General features: G+C 45.4%; 1 protein-coding gene across 2 annotated transcripts in view; it reads right to left on the bottom strand.

Moving 5' to 3' along the window:
- ASIC2 (acid sensing ion channel subunit 2) overlaps positions 1 to 17,645 on the bottom strand; it is a 1,001,679-nt gene that overhangs the window by 563,440 nt on the left and 420,594 nt on the right. The window lies entirely within an intron of this gene.

The following is a 17,645-nucleotide window of genomic DNA, read 5'->3' as shown; positions in this document are numbered from 1 at the left end:
ATGCTTCTCAAATGAATGCATGGTTAATAGGGGGCACAGGGGCAGGTCTGTGGTTTGGCTAGAAAAGGAACTTCATTCCAGCTCCCCGCTGCTGCTGCTTAGCACTGGTGAAATGTTTCTTCCCAACAGGAAGGATGAATGGGCCTGGGGCGGTGGCGTGGGCGGCAGGTGGGAGCGGCAGGTGTGAAGAACCATGGGTAGATCTCCCCCAGTGCTGGAAGGTGAAGCTCTGGTCAATGCATCCTGATTCCTGTCAAGTTCAATGTTTTTGGACAGACACAAGCCAATTAGCTGTCTGCTGCCAGAGGCTGGTTTGCTCAACATGGTTTGCCTTTTTTATTTGAAAACCTAATATTTTTCATGGATTTGATTTGGTTCCACTGGGAAGCTAAGATAAGCCATTCAGTCTCAGCCATTGAGCTGCTCTAATGGCCCTCATCTGCTTCACACCCAGCATTAAGCCAGTTCTCAGGCTCCATCTCCAGCTTGGATGTAGGCAGAGGCCTGGGCTGTGGCCACACCCACACAGGCGGCTGGGACAACCTTGCTAGGGCCCATCAGAAGGCAAAGGACGTCTGTCTCCAACCAATTGGCATAGGTGGTCCTGGATGCCTGGGACTTATTGGTGGGAGTCCTGGATGCCTGGGGAGTTGGGGGAAGACCCTCCTTTTATAAGAATCTAGCCTAATTCAACCTCTGTTTCTCTTCAATGTCCTCCGATTTGCTGTTAGAGTGAAATCCCAATCCATCTGGCTTTTCAAGGACAGAGTATTCTCTTCCATTTGTGCATCCCTGGTGCAAGCTTATAATAATAACCCTTTTAACAATGTTTAAGCCTGTGTCCAGGCCTGGTACAGTGTTAAGCACTGTCAACATCCCTTATTACACTTAATCCCCCTAACAGCCTTCTGAGGTTGGTACAGTTATTACCTCCCTTTAATAGAAACAGAAACTTAAGTCAAAAGAGATTAAGGAATTTATCATTGCCAACCTTCACATTCTAGCAAGAGACCAGGCTGGGTCTGAACTTGAGTTGGCCTGACACCACATCCCAGGCCTTGCCTGGCACAGCAGTCTGCTGCAGTGGGGAGTGTTCCACGAAGCGTGGGTGAAGAAGGCGTAGATGCAGGTATTCTCTGCCCCTCAAGGCTCTCTTGGCTGCTGAGTGGGGGCTACTGTGGGCCTGCTGACTTCCCAGAAGTCACAGCTGCCTACACCCTCACCCTCCTAAGGGATCCTGCCCCCTGCAATGGGTGCTGTGTTGCCAGCATCTCTCTGAGCCTCACTTGTGTCTGCTGTTCTGGTTAGACTCAGCACATTGACCCTCCTGGCCCACCTGGCTCCCATCCCAGAAACGAGCTCCTGCAGGTGGAAAAGGATCCCCAGCCCTCATTCTGCCTTCCTTCCTGCACTCTGCCAGCTTTTCTTCCACTTTTTAGTTTGGCTAAGATCTGAAGTCACCTTGGATTCACTATTAGGGAGGAATGATTTGGCTTAAAATTAGGAGACACCTAGGAATCTCTGAAGGGGAGACATTTTACTCTAAGAGGGAGTTTCTAACCAATTACCAGAGCAATATGCAGCTCTATTAATTGAAAAAATCTGATGGAAATTAGAGGACTACTCTGTTTTTATAAATTATCTTTAAAAATCAGTAGGTTAGGCAGCTAATGCTGACCAAGTGGTCACTTTCAAGCTGCGTTAATGAGACATTGTCTATAGAATGAGGCAGATGACTGGCCCTTGACTTACAGACTCCCAGGTGGTTACATAAGGAAAATAAGCAATATTTCCCTACAAGAAGGAGGAGAATTAAAGCATGCCAGACAGAGGGTACCATAACCAGGACCCTCTTGTTCTACCTTCTTGAATTTGACAAGCTAGCATTAGTCGGACCTTAAAAGAAGTGGGGGTGCCACTCTTAGCTCTGCTAACCCGGCAAACTGTCGGGTTAGCAGAGCTACCCCACCAGCAAGCCTTGGCCCTTGGTAATCCCCCAGTGAAAGGAGTCATGACCTCACAACAGGGGTTGAGAGCTCACAGAGATCCCGCTGCTACTAACCCCTGAACATATTTTGTGTGTCTCAACTGCAGTAACAAGGGGCCCAGCAAAATGAGGAAGCAGCTTGTTCAAGATTTGGGAACCACTCCTACTATTTATTCACTGAAGCTCAGACTCAGGTTAGATATGATTAGGGTATAGCTGCCCCATTGAGCCTTTTATGGGACCAAGTCTCCCGAAGCCCACCAGTCCCAACCCTCCACCATTCACACAGGTGCCTAAGGGATCTCCTATAGTTTGTGACTGATTGTTGTTCTCCCCTGCCCTCCATCCCTCAGAGGCTACCCATTTATCTGTGGGGCTTTGAGATCTCGCTCCTGATACTATCTCTAGTCTCTTCATTCATTAGTTTCTTGCTAGCCCACTTCACTGAAGTCAGCCACATGCTGACAGTTCCCAAAAAAGCCATATTGTGCCAAATATCCAGGTCTTTACTCACAATGCTCCCTCTGCCTGGAGTGCCCCTCTGCTCCTGTCTATGCAGTGACCCTCCTGTGCAGCTCTCAGTGGTCACCTGCATGTACCTGACTCCATCAAGCCTTTCCTAATTCTTTCTCTGGGCCCCCCTGCTTGTATACACTCTGAGATGGTGGACCTGCACCTGTTAGTGCACTGTTGTCCCCTTTGGGACTGTGCTGTTCAGCTTTCTGTGAAGCAGCCAAGGGCTTGGGCTCTGGGCTCTGAGTTGTAGCTCTGATCCTCCCTGCCGTGTGATTTTAGCAATCTACTTATCTTCCTATTTCCCCATCTGTCCAATGGGGATGATGACAGTACCCTCCTCATTGGATTATTGAAAGAATCAAATACGAAAATTCAAGCAAAGTGTTTTGCTGCACTATTTGGCCTGTGGTGGACACTCAGCTATAGCCATTTTTTGTTATCACTATTATCACAATTGGCATCCCCCAACTGGTATGGCACTCAGCAGGAACTACAGAAAGTATATATAAAATCAAGGAGTGATGTAGAAAGTCCAATCTCACTAGGAGAGTGAGACCATTCATTAAATTCTTACCTCCTGGGCACCTGGGTGGCTCAGTGGTTGAGCGTCTGCCTTTGGCTTGGGTCATGGTCCTGGGATCCCAGGATCGAGTGTGGCATTGGGCTCCCCATGGGGAGCCTGTTTCCTCATCTGTCTGCATCTTTGCCTCTCTCTCTGTGTCTCTCATGAATGAATAAATAAAATATCAAAGTAATAATAATAAATTATCTGCTAATAAGTAGTTGTTGAAGGAATGAGTGAGCAAGAGTGGATGAAGTATGACTTCAGACTGGAATGAAGTTGCAGAGTGAGCCCAGGGTGGGCAGAGGGCAGATGAGAGGTTGCCCAGTTTCTGTAGATAAGACCCAAGATGGCATTGCCACATGATGGCAGAAATGAGGGAGCCAGAGGGCCACAAAGCTGGACAGCACACAAGTGAGGTGGTGCCACTCCCCAGGGTCCAGAAAGTGATTACTGGAAGATCAGAAATCTGTCCTTTGAGAACATTTATGCAGCTCATGTTTTCTGTAATTATTACCTTTGTGCCATCTTTCAATCTTCAGCACAATAATCTGTTTTTAGCATTTTCTTTGGGGGGGGGGGAGTTGTTTTTGATGTCAGCCTGTCTCAGCTCTTCTAAGGAGAAACTAGGAAAATGACTGAGCTGGAATGTAAATAAGAGAATGCAGTCAAGTGATGACAACAGTGTTTTGGAGTGAGACCTGCCCGAGTATGATGCCAGCTGATCCTGGGACTGTTTTGTGTCTCGGTTTCCTGATCAGGAAAATAGGGATAAAAATAGTGTTCACTGCAGAGGGCTGCTGGGAAGCTGGAATAAGATCATGTCAGTAGAGTGCCACATGTGGACAGACAGGAAAAGCAGAAGTTAAAGGCATCAAGGAGGTGCAGCATGCAGAGGGGAGATGGGCACAGAGTCTAAGAGCCCTTAAGAGGCAAGTGAACTCTGGAGCTTTGAGCATCTGGAGCAACCAAGACTCCCTTCCACAGTGTAGTCTATTCACCTAGAGTGTTCTTTGTTCTATTCAAATAAGGAAGATTGTTATGTTATGGGGACTGGATAACCATTTTCAAATATCTGATGAGCAAGATGAGGGGGAATGGTACAAGGCCCAGTGACCTTGTCCTTTCCAAGCCTCAGTGCCTCTGATCTAAGAATGGGGAAGAGCCTGGGAGGGTTCAAAGCAAGGCTGATCTTACAGGTCTTGGGGAAGAGGAGGAAGCAAGACAGAGGTTATGAGTGTGGGCTTGGGAGACAGACTGGCTTTGATTTCTGGCTCTGCCACTTGTTAGCTGTGCAGCTTTGGGAAAACTATTTAACCTCTCTGAGTCTCAATTTTATCATTTTAAAAGATGATAATAATTCCACAGTGGGGTTTTGTGAGGATAAAGTGATAGAACGCACAGAGAGCATTTATCCTTACCTGGTGTGTAGAACATGGTTAAGTGATTGATTAATCACATTTAAGCATAGTAATACTTATAACAATAAGATAAATAATTATAAAAAGATAACTTATAAGAATAACAAAATAATCAAATGACATCATAATAATGTTTATGATTGTCGTTGTTGGTGAGGTACTGCACAGTTCTCTGTCATGGTTCAAATTACACTTGGAATTCGGGGATAGGGACACCGCCTCTCTAGCACTCAGGGCTGCATGGTTTTGGAACAGCATTCTGAGCCTCATATCTGGAAAGACCAATTAGAAGGATATCTCGTCCATACCCTGTCCAAAACCTTGACCATGAGCCCTACGAATCTGGAAGCTTCTTTCCCCGGTGATTAGTGGAGAGTATTAGTAAACACTTTGGAGCACCCTTTGTTGACTCTCTTCGTTGACCAGCCTTGTCTCTGACCTCACAGCAACAACAACACAGATGATAATAGTAACAGCTGATATTTATCTTTGTGTTTGATTTTCTCCACATATCACCTAATTTAGTCTTCAAGCTAAAGTCTTTCACTTTGAAAAGTGTCTCCACTTTGCAGATGGGGCTCTGGAAGGTCCAATAGCTCACCCAAGGCCATGGGGAATGAGCTGAAGGGCTCATTCATTAAGGGAATATCAGAGGCCATTTCTCTTATAATAAGGATGAGAGTAACAGGGGTGACCAGCCTCGATTCTCCCTGTTGTTTCTCCCAGAGGCATCAGCACCAGGGCCTTAGAAACACCAGGCCTCAACCATGCTGCTCTTCTCCAAGGACTGGCCAGGGTGAAGTCTGTGGGATTATCCTTTTTGTCAATGAAATGCATCCAGACAATAGCCTATGACGCTCAGGGGCTTGCTGTGGCTCTCCTCGCCACTGTGAAGGTGTTTCCCCAGGAAAGAGAAGGCTCTTGTGTAAGCAGTTCCCCACCTGGGAGGGGTCACCTGCTTCTATAGGCAGCCCTGACATCTGGACATGACATGGAAGTAGCCCTGGATGGACACCAGGCCATAGAATGGTCAAGGACAGCACAGAAGGACAGGTTAGGAAATAAACAGCGCATAATCTTCCCACTCCTTATCCCTGCTGAAGACTTGGACATCTCGAGCTGTGGGTCACAGAGAGCCCCTTTCTGTTGGGTAGAAGGACTTCTGGAGTTGGCTTCTCCAATGCCTCATGCGTTCAGACCGTGTGTTTATTCATTTTTTTAAGATTGTATTCATTTACTCATGACAGAGAGAGAGAGAGAGAGAGAGAGGCAGAGACACAGGCAGAGGGAGAAGCAGGCTCCGTGCAGGGAGCACGATGCAGGACTCGATCCCGGGACTCCAGGATCAAGCCCTGGGCTGAAGGCAATGTTAAACCACTGAGCCACCTGGGCTGCCCCAGACCCTGCATTTATGATGGATTTGCCATGCCTGCCAATTGATAAGGCCAGCAAAGCCATAAAAAAGTAGAGCATGCATTCCTTCCCATCTGGGACTGCACCCAGATGTCACTATCTATAGCAGCCCCTCTCACCACCATTTATTTGCTTCTCAGCCAATCCTTGTCTAAGGTAGGAAGGGGCTAGGGGCAATTATACCATATCTCCAGGGTCTGACTTCTTCCCTTGGTCACTAATCTAGTGTCCCTGAGATCCCATCTTGATGGCCCAAGCCTACCTTCTATGTGAGGCCCCAAGAGCTCCAGGCTTGCAGAGATACTTCCTGCCTTATTCCTTGTTCCTTAATCTGTCTCAGGATCCAGCCCTTGGCCTGGGTGCTCTGAGCTCCTTATTTCCCAACGACTTGGTCGTTGCTGTTGTTCTGCAACTTGTATACCTGAACCCCTGAAACAAGCCCAAAAGAGTCTGACATCCAGTCCCCTTGGGTCTCCGAACAAAGCCTGCCCCTGGATTACCCCTTGCTGGGCCCCACATGCCCGCCTCAGTCTCTAGTTACCTGAATGGGCTGCCCACATACCAATAGTGCCATGGGACTGTCTGCTATTGTCTATCCTCCAAATTTCAGGGTAATTGTTTCTCTCTGCTAGATCATCCCCTTTCCTTTGGGGCTCACTAGTTACCTATCCCCTCCCCTTCTGGCCTCCCTTGTCTGGCTACAATGAACATGGCTAAATCGGTCCTATCCCAAGGCTTAACACAACCTTCACCTAAGGTAATAAGAACATGACACTCTTAATAATCAACATTTTCTAAAAGCTTTTACAACATTCCTGCAACATGCCAATTTATGATGCACGATGCTGAAAATTCAGAGAGAGGATCCTTGTGATATTGGAGTTTTGGTTTAGTGGAGGAGAGAGTCAGTCAATAAACTGGCAGGCAAGGAAGTAGAGTAATATACTTTGGCAAACAGTGATTATCTTGGACAGAGAATTATGTGAAATTTCACACATTCCAAGTCACACATTTCTATAATATTAAAAATTTTACAAGCATGCACTAAGCAGCGAAGGAAGTAAATATAAACAAACAAAAGAATATTTGTCATTCAACTCTAAGACGATCCCCAAATCACTGTTTTAATCAAACAACTGAGTATATGGTGATGCCTTTAGGAAGAAAAGGAAGACCACAGTGGAGTTGGTTGGATTACATACAACTGCTGTATTTATAGGGCAGTAATGATAATAATAATGTAGCTAAGATTTAGTGAGCACTTGCTACATCTCTGACACCGTGCTAATTGCTTTAAATACATTGTTTCAATGAACACTCCAGGCATTATTATCCTCATTTCCAGGAACTGTAGGTTAGGTTAGAACAAGTCACTTGGCCACTATCTCCCAGCTGGAAGGCTGAGGGTCTGGGACTCTAACCAGGTCATTCTTCTCTCAGGCTGGCAGGTCCATTTCCTTTAGAAATACTGTCTGCATTAGGGGGTGTTAGCACATCACAGCAGCACTGTTGAAAGCCTAAAGTGGGAGGCAGCATTTAATCTTCTCTGCAAGTGAATTGTTGAAGTATGTATTTTTAAACCTCCAAGGATATGCTGAGAATCTCTAAGGAAGGCAGTTTAATAAACAGAGTGACGAAGAGGCAGGTGTATTTATTTTTAGCATCTGTCTGTACAGAGGAGGCATCAGAGGCAGAGAACGAGAAATTGTCCTGCACATTAAGGGAGGAAGCTAAGAACTGGAAATAGGAGAACTAGAAGCTCCCAATTCTCCAACTTCACTTCCCAGTAGGTCCCCCTTAGAACAGAGCCTCATCTCCATGATCTCACTGAGAGTCCCACACAAAAGCACCCATAAGGATGCTCACTGCAACCATAAAACTTAGGAAACCACAGAAATGTCCATTGTTGGAGACACCGGCTAAACAGATTGGAGCCCCCACACACAAAGGAATAGTATAGAGCCATTTCAACAATTGATATAATTTCACTTGAACTGACATGGACCAATGTCCACGAGGCGTTACTTAGAGAAGCAAGCAAAGTGCACAATATTGTGTTATTTTGTATGGGAAGGTATGCAAATATATTGTGTGCATATATGCATATTAGTATATATCCAAAATGCTAGTATATGCATAGAAACATGTGAAGAGAAAGACATCGAAATGCTAACAGGAGCATCGGAGAATTTCCTGGTTTAAGTTGTGTGTTTCTGAAATGCAATAATGTTTCTATGGAGACCCTTGATTTGAAAAAAGAAATGACCATTAAACAGAAACAGAATAATCTTAGACTTATTCTTGCTCCTACCCACCTCCCCCTCCCCCTCTCCCCCCCTGGCCAACAAGAGGAACCTTGCAGGGAAGAGGGCTGCCTCCACCCCTCTCATTACCATGCGCCAGGCCATCTGGCCCCAGACCTCAGTAACAGGCCACCTCCTTGTCCTAGAAAGCTAACAGGACCCACCCTGGCTAGTGATAAGCTTAGGAAAACAAACTTCAAAGATGCCTGCCCCTCCTTTTTCCATCTCCATAAGGGTGCCCTGATTTCCTTCTCAGAGCCCAGATTTTCAGGGAACATCTCTGCAGCCGAGAAGATGTCAAATGAAGATTCTCACTTATCCATTCTTCTCCTTTGAGGGAGCAAATAGGTCTCAGGGTTTATGCCGAGCTATACATATACACACACAACATACAGACACATACCCACACGAATGCACACATGCACGCACCAACACACTAAATGACTGAGACAAACGAGTTACAACTTCTCAAGCCCCACGCTCACAAAGCTACAGACACATGGCAATAACATACAGGCACACGCATGCACCTTCCCTCACCGCCCGCCCCAACACACAACACAATTGTCTAATTATCTCCAGCTTTGAAAGAGAGAAAAAAGACAGGTGTAGCTCCAGTCCCTCCAGCAGGTTGACCACAGGCCCTTCAGCGCTTGCAAACCTGTTTTCTCTTCCCTCGCCACCTCTTCCTCTCTACCTCCTCCTTCTTGCCCTCCCCCTCCTCCTCCCTTTCCTCTCTCTCCAGTTCTGCTGCTGTCCCTACTCAAGCTTTTTTTTTTTTTTTTTTTTTTTTTTTATTCGCTTTTCTTCTTAGTGTTAGAGGTTAAATGATGTACAAATAGAAGCAGGAGCTGGACCACCAATTAAAAGCTGCCTGGGGCAGCAAGGAACGGATTTTCCCTTGATTGTTTGTTTCTACCCTGGGTCTGTCTGTTCTCCACTGCCTCTCCCAAAGAAACAAGCTGGCACCTGGCGTGCCCTTTCTTTTTTTTTTTTTTTTTTTAATTTTTTTTTATTTATTTATTTATGATAGCCACAGAGAGAGAGAGAGAGAGAGAGAGGCACAGAGACACAGGCAGAGGGAGAAGCAGGCTCCATGCACCGGGAGCCCGACGTGGGATTCGATCCCGGGTCTCCAGGATCGCGCCCTGGGCCAAAGGCAGGCGCCAAACCGCTGCGCCACCCAGGGATCCCCTGGCGTGCCCTTTCTTAGCAAGCACCTCAGACCTGAGTTTCTATCTCCTGGCTCTGCTACATTCCTTTTTCTTCCCCACAGCTGGTCCCCTCCAGCCTCTGTGGCCATCCATAGCTCACCCCACCTTACTTCCACATACGGGGACTGCGTTTGGAGAGAGGAAGAAGAAGGGCTGGGAAGGAGCTCCTTGGGGTCAGGGAGGACTAAGAATATTTTTTCTGGGATGGGTGGGAACATATTTTTTCGCATATTTGTTCACAAGTTCCAGTGAAAGGGGTTGGGGCTGATGAGGGATATGTCCACTTCCCACCTTGTGGCTATGAAGACCCATGCCTTTGCCAGTGTCACTAAGAAGCTTTGATTGATTGATGAGCACCGTCTGCCACAGAGCCCAGAATGTTAGCTGGAGGAGTAGAACTACATACATGTACTATTTGCATGCATGCACACCTAGTTTGCATATATACATCCACATTTATTTGTCCTTTGCTGAAACTACCACATTCTGGACACAGTGTTGGGACCTAGGCACCATAGTGAATAGGGAGACGGGTGTAGCCAATCCTGCCAGTGCCCCCCCGCTCATGAGGCTGCTCACAGAGAACCACTGTAACTGCCTGGGGGCCTCTCCTGCTCTCCACTGGCTGTGCAAGCACATTTCATCCCTTCATAGGATGAGCTAAAAGTACCAAAAGATTAGTAGCACTGGAAATGCCATCAGCCAAGGATGGATGGGAAGATAGTGGGCATATCTCAGCTTCCTCGTCCCTCAGCTACTGAAAGTCTGAGGCATGTTTCCCAGCATGGCAGGACTGGGCTAGAGATGTCCCAGTGGCAATAGGGTTAATAACACAGCCTTTATGGCTTCCTCTCCTTCTCTGCTTCCTTTTCCCAAGCCAAGAGAGTGGAAAGAGGCCATAATTAGACTCTAATGAGTGACAGCAAGGTGAGAATGTGTTCTAGGTCTAGGAGACCTAGACCAAGGGGTGTTGAGGAAGAGCATCTGGAGGAAGGGATGTAGAGCTGAGCCAGGGACAGGTAGGGGCGAGGACGAAAGACTTGCAGTTTGACTCACTCCTCCCTCGGGTACCGTCAGCAGGGTCAGCCTGCTTCAGACTCACGAAATCAGGCAGAGGAAGTGGCGTGGAAGCACTTGGTAAACTGGCAAGCATTCTGTCATGCGAAGAATCATTCAAATGTGACCAGGCAAAGCTCTAATACATCCCCTCGCCAGGGTCTACACGCAGTAAAATTGTGAAGTCGGGCAGTTTATCTTCAAAGCCACAGCTCTTTCTGGGCCCTTTTCCAGAACTTCGAGGTCACATCACCCTGTGAACCTTTTGCTCTCTTACCTCTTTTAAAATCTGCACTAAGAAAAGTCTCTGATGTTCGTCCTATACCCATCGGGGTGATTTTAAGTCAAAAGGTTCCCTCTGGTATCCCTGAGCAACCTACTCATTACTCCCAGAGAGGAAGTGCCCTGTGCAGCCACCTCCGGGAGGGCACTGGAGCTGCCTACCTGAGCCACCCAGCAAGTGCCAGGGCCTCCATGTTTCTTCCCAATGGGAGACCCATCTCAGTTCAAATCCCAGTCTGCAAATAACTCTTCTCACCAAAAGTGGTGGCAGAAAATCTCTCCTCTGCCCCATGCTGAGGATGGATAGAAAATGCAGGTTAAGAGAAAAGCCAAACGGAACAAAGCTCACCCTTGTTTAACAAGTAGAACCAGCAGCCAGCATTTGGCAGAGCTTATTGGAGGGAATAAAAGCCTCCGAAAAAAAAAATCAATGGATAATGATTATACTTAAAGTGCCCTTTGAGCAATTGCATTAGCAGAGATGGAGAATGCCTGTAAATAGTAACAAGGGCCCCAATAGAAGGAAATGACTATAACGGGACAAAGATTACCCATGTCTGAGTCTGAGTCCTCCTGAATTCCCCCACCCATGCCCGCACCAGGAGAATTTTTTTTTTCTTTTTTCTGGCAGGCTGGGCTGGGTCAGATCTTGGCCTTTTTTTCTTATGGAAAATTTAAAATGGGGCTGCAGTAAAGAGAATGCTAAGGAAGTCGGAGGGGTGTTTGATCTGCATAATAAAGATGTAAGAGAAAAAAGAAGGGGCGGGGAGCAAAGCTGCCAGCCAGAGCAGCTGAGGATTGAGGAAGAGAATTTGGGGGTAAATCATATCTAGAAGAGATTATTTAGAAGAGCAATAAAGAATGAGGAGGTTTTTAAAGAGATTTTCCTTGAATTAAGAATGCACACCCACCTTTTGCATTTTCATCAAAAGACAAGTCAAGAATGAAAACATCATTTAATCACTGTTTGGTTGCCAGACTCTCTTCGAAACTGGAATCACAAAACGCCCCATGATCTACCTGGATTACACAACCAATCCCACACAGAGAAAGGGGACCTGAGATGGTAGGGGACGCCTAAAGGATCAACAGAACCCAGAAATGTAACTCAGGCCATGTGGGCACCACCACTCTTCCAGCAGCTACACTTGTAGAAGTCTTTACCATGTTCTCAGTGACAAGAAACTGCAAGGGCCCCTGGGGCCTCCTGCATAGTGTTTGGAGTTCTCTGTGTCTGTGCGTGTCAATGTTAATTGCATAGTAAACTACATGCAGTTTCCATCCCGGAGTGTTAGCCAACCATGCTCCCTGGGTGCCCTGGGTGTCTGCAGAGCCCTGTAGGTATTGCTGTGTGCAGACACTGGTGCCCTCACCTGTCTGTGAGAGTCAGGTTTCTGCTGTTGAGAGCAGGCACCTCCATGAAGGCAAACCCTTTACAGACATTCAGGGAGACATATTTCATTTTGGGCTTGCTACATATTACACTGAATCTCTTCTTTAGAAAAATAAAAACTCTAACTCTGGCTGAAGAAGAGTAGGTGATCCAATGGGAGAGGAAGCCCTCTTAAGGCTATGGAGTCACATTGATGCTGACATTAAGCTCCACTGGGTCGGGCTGCCTATTTCCCTACAAGGAAGGATGTTTCTGTCCCCTTTCCTCTCTCCATTAGATGGTTCTTCCCATGGGCCAAAAGAATGACTTCCTGGATTCTTCACAGGCTCTCCCTGGCCCTGGCCCCAGAGATTTCTGTTCCTCTGTCCAGTGCCTGCCTATGGACCGGGCTCAGAAAGGAATTCTGAGTGGATTGAAAAGGTGGAGGAAAAAAACCCCCTCCCTGCTGTTTTATAGAACATGGGCATACAGCACGATGCCCTGTACACACTGCTCAGCATGTAATACAAGCTCTGTTCTTCTTGCACATACAGCCCTGAACACAATAACAGTCTCTGCCGACGTGGACTCTCTATTACCAGTGCTGGAAGGGCCCTAGGGATTTGATAGATGAGGAAACTGAATCCAGGGGAGGTCAAGGAATTGCTCAAGGCTACACAACAGGCTACGGTTGACCCAGGACTTGAGCTAGTATTCCAGTCTCTTTGTCTATTGCTCCTCTTAGTCAGATCAGACATGTATACACACCATAGTATAGAGCATGCCCCACTCCATCATCCTAGAAGATCCTCTTTTTGCAGCTGAATGGAATCACTCCAGGATATAGGAAGACTGAGGGCCACCCCTGAAGTTGTAAAAGCCTTGCCGTTTCCTCCTTGGGCCCACAGAGGACAGTGAGGGATTCCTGGTGACAGGAAAAATTAAAGGCCAGGCAGGAATGCCATTAGCAACCAGTTAAGTGGCACATATAAAAGGGACCGGCAAGAGCTAGAGCAAGCCTCACTCTCCTTATCTGTAGGATGGGTATATAACAGGTCCTATAACACAGGGCTGAGAAAAGAGTAAGTGAGCTCTAAGAAGATCATATATACCTGAGTACAGGGCCAGTATATGTAACCATGGTTACTGGAGGGCACTGTGACCTTGAGTAGGACAACAGGACCTACTGTGACTGCAGCTGGACCTACAGCGTGTAAACTATCTCAAGAGGGAAGTAGATGATGCTGTAAGTCTTGGGGCAACAGAAAGAACCCTAGCAGTTCAGCTGCCCAGCCGGTCTCCATCCAGTGAGATCTGGGACTTGAAGCCAAGCTCTACCAGGCGGGCAGCAGAGGACACTGTGAAACCCTTCTCCACCCTGCCCCAAGCCTCAATCAGGAGTGGCTCAGGAGCTGTCACTGGTCTGGGTGTGCAGCAAGGGGCTCCTGAGGATGCTGTGCAAGCTCTGGAAAAGGCAGAGATGGGGAAGTCTGGTACTAGCCCACAGTCAGGGAGACTCTGAAGTTAGTTCTGACACAACGTGCTATTTGTGATCTCTAGCAGTCTTAGCATGATGCCTGACTTTCTTGGGTGCTCGGTAAATATTGGTTGAATGAATGGATCAGTCGATAATACAGATGGAGGTCAAATTTGACCCCAAAATTCTAAAGCCTTTATTCTCTCACTTTCCATCTATCAAGCCTTCCTGTCAGAAGTCAGAATTTCCTTTGTAATACCTTGGGCTGGCCTTTGGTTATCTTCCACAGCCTCTGGCTCCAAGCCTTGTGAGTATTGCCTGGAAATACAAATTCCCATTTGATTTTTTCCCAAACACCTCAGTTAATTACATGATGCTGTCTGGTCAGGACCTTATCTCTGTATCATATGAACCTGAGAAAAGAACACCTCTGGGTTACATCCTTGAAATGCCATGTGCCTTCATTAATGCTTGGCCCTGACACAGGGTGGGACACCTTTGAGCCTTGTTGGAGCACAGCTGTCCAAGGGCTGTGTCACGGGGCCCCTTGCAGCCGGAATTCAGTCCAGACTGCCTGCGGCTGGGCACACTAATTGGTTGGCCATATCAGGTACTCTTGGCAGCTCCAGCCACTGTGTGGATGCCCCAGTCACCTTCCCCACCATTAAAGACAGAGATTTTCAAACTCTCCTGGCTATGACCCACGGTGGGAAATGCATTTTATTGAGTGACCCCGTGAATCTATGAATGCATTGTACACTCCATCATTCTCAGATTTTTTCACATCTTAACCTTTCAGAAATTTGGATGAGTCTTATTAACGATGGTATCTTGCCATTAATTGACAGTATTTTTTTTCTTTTTAAATGGTACATAAAATTTGGTGTTTTCCAATAAAGTATGACTTTGATTCATTGAAATATGGCATAAGGGTAACTGAAAAAAACACTCTTATCTTTACGACTCGATGTCCTATGATATTTTCTATGTGCTATTCTATTTCTTTTAATTTTTTTAAAGATTTATCTATTTGAGAGAGAGACATGGTGAGAGAGAGAGCATGAGTTGGAGGGAGGGACAGATGTTGAGGGAGGAGCAGAATCCCTGCTGAGCAGGAAGCGATGCAGGCTTTATCCCAGGACCCTAGGATCATGACCTGAGCCTAAGGCAGATGCTTAACTGACTGAGCCACCCAGGCTCCCCTCATTTCTTTTTAATGCTAGTCACTACTACCCTTTTAGTCAACTTCAGCACCCTCTATAGGGTCTCAACCTACTGTTTTCATCACACTGCCATGGAGACTGTTGTTCATTATATGATTGTATCTCTCCAAATTCAAACCCAATATGATAATATTAAGAGGCCTAATATTAGGCCTTGGGGGGGGTGTTGGTAATTAGGAAATTAATGTCCTCATAAAAGGGACCCCGGAGAGTTCCCTTATCCTCTTCACCATGTGAGGATTCCATGGAAAGTTGGCTGTCTATGAACCAGGAAGTGGGTCTCAGTGGATATTGAATCTTTGGGCACCCCGATCTTGGACTTCCTAGCTTTCAGAACTGTGAGAAATAAATGTTTAAGCCACTTAGTCTGTGATATTCTGTTAGAGCAGCCTAAACTGGTAAAAGCAGGGACAGAGGAAGGTGCTCGGGATCTCTGCAACTAAAGAGGATTTTCAGTAAAAGGGTGACCCTGAGATTTATAAGGGTTGAGTGATTGGGCCCAGTGAACAAGTCATGTTTAGAAATGTGGGGAAGAAAGATGAAAAACTTGAGTTTCTATGCCACCTCCCTTCCTTACTAACCAGACAATGTGGATGTGTTATTTAAATTATTAGTGTCTCGGTTTTCTCAGCTGCAAAGCACTAATCAGAGCTCCCCTCATTCAGAGTTGTTGTTAACATGAGAAATAAAAAGTTCAAGGCTTTGACTCAAGGACTGCAGGTAGTAGGTGTTCAATATGGTGGCAATCAGGTCATTGGTAATGATGATGATGTGAATAACATGAAAGGAAGTAGCTCAATACCTAGCAGTTATTATTAAAGGTAGTAAAAAGAGTTGTATGCAATATGACATCAGCTGATATAAAGATTTTGACTTGACAATTATCAACAGAATTGTAACCTATTTTATTCATTTAATTTTACTTGTCTTTGCATCTACAATTAAAACCCTAGTCCTTGTCTAATACAATATTCAGTGAATCCATGGAAGGCACCTATGTAAGAGCCATGTACGGGTCCCCACTGATGGGAGTGCCATTGTTGAGTTGTCTTCTTAGTCAGGCTCTCTGGCTTTCATTTGTACTTCTCATCACAGTATGGATCTCCCAAACTTTGGGTTCAGTCAAACCTTTCCAACATGACCTTATGAATCTCATATATTATGTGTTAACATGTGCCTCCAATAAATTGCTTTACTAGCTCCCTGTAGTGATGCATTTTTCTGACATACCCTTTCCTCATTGATTACTACAGCCATTGGTTAACTGAACCTGGTACTTTTACTTGATCAACCCTACATGGTTTCACTCCTTTTCATTCCTAACTGGTCTCCTCTTTCATCAGTGTTCTCTGTGTGTCTTTGTCAGCCTAGATGTTCATTTTGGTTTCATCTCTATTTGATCTGCCCTCTGATGTTTCATTAGCATTTCTTCTATCATGTCTCAGGATTATTTCCCATGATTCGGCCATTATACACTTCTTAAAACTTGCAGACCTTTGAAAAACTGAATGGATGCTCATGGAAGCATAACTTCTTTGATTATGTAAATTAACCCTTGCAAATGCATTCGATGATCGACAGTATTTTAATGCACTGTATTAAGTTAAAAATGGGTGAGGTGTGTTTAATATTACATGCTGAAGAAATTCCAAGCTTAATTTCAAAACTATTAAGTAATACTCAGAGATGCATGTAATTCTAATGAACAAACAGATACTTCCTGTCATCTATCGCTGTCAACATATGTAAATTAACAAACATGGTTTTATAAAGAGTACTGGGTGCCGTGTGTTCATTGGCTTCAGTCCATATGCAAAATATTCATGGACATTTTTAGCTAGATATATAGGAAGTTTAGGTAGGTAGGTGGGAAGGAAGGTAGATACATAGGAAAGTAGATAGGCATGCAGGTAGATAGGAAATAGGCAGAAAGGAAAATGTGTATGTCATGGGTAAGTAGGAAGCTAGATATGGGGGAAGGTAGATATGTAGATAAGTAGGAAGATAGGAAATTAGAAAGGTAGATAGGATGATAAATATGTAAGAAGGTCAGAAGGTAGAAAGGTAAGTAGGTAGGAAGGGAGGTAGGAAGACAGAGAGAGGGAGATAGACAAAAGATAGAAAGAAAGGTGATATAGATGATAGATAGATAGATAGATAGATAGATAGATGTAAAAATTCAAAGATTGATAGAGTCATCATCATTATTATTTTGCTTTGCTTTTCAGAATTAGCTACGTGACAAATTGTTATAATCCACCACGTGTTACAGGTATTTTAGTTTGCAAAGAGCATTGTTAAAGTCACCAAATGTGGAAATGTTAGATTGAAGTGGTTCTGACACCCACAGTCTACGTAAGCAAACCAAAACCTAAGCTAGAGTCCATGTACTCATATATGAGAAAACAGAGCTTCAGGACAATCAATCACAAACAGCCACCTGGGCTTTCCCAAATAAGGCAACCACTTAAGCTTCTCTGTAAAAACCTTTCCCCTAGCTCCTTGTCTAGGTGGAATGCTCCTAACTACTTTTGGTGTAGTTCTGCTCTATTTTAATCAATGTATGCTCAAAATAAATTCTTAATAATTTTAATATACCACAGTTTATCTTTAAGCATCCATCCTCATCATCTCCTGACTACTCAGTAACAGAGGCATAGAGAATATTCCCATTTGACAGAGGTGGAAATGGGATCTCAGTGAGGTGAAGTGACTGCATCTAATGTAATGCCACAAATAAATGGTAATCTGGAGCTCAGTCCCTGGGTTCCTAATTCAGTGTTTCTTCCACCATATCAGGTGGAGAGAAACGACAATAG

The sequence above is a fragment of the Canis lupus genome, chromosome 9, assembly GCF_011100685.1.
Source record: "Canis lupus familiaris isolate Mischka breed German Shepherd chromosome 9, alternate assembly UU_Cfam_GSD_1.0, whole genome shotgun sequence".
In the NCBI taxonomy this organism is placed as follows: Eukaryota; Metazoa; Chordata; class Mammalia; order Carnivora; family Canidae; genus Canis; species Canis lupus.
Note: the sequence above shows the minus strand (reverse complement) of the source record. Positions and strands in the feature narration are given on the sequence as shown.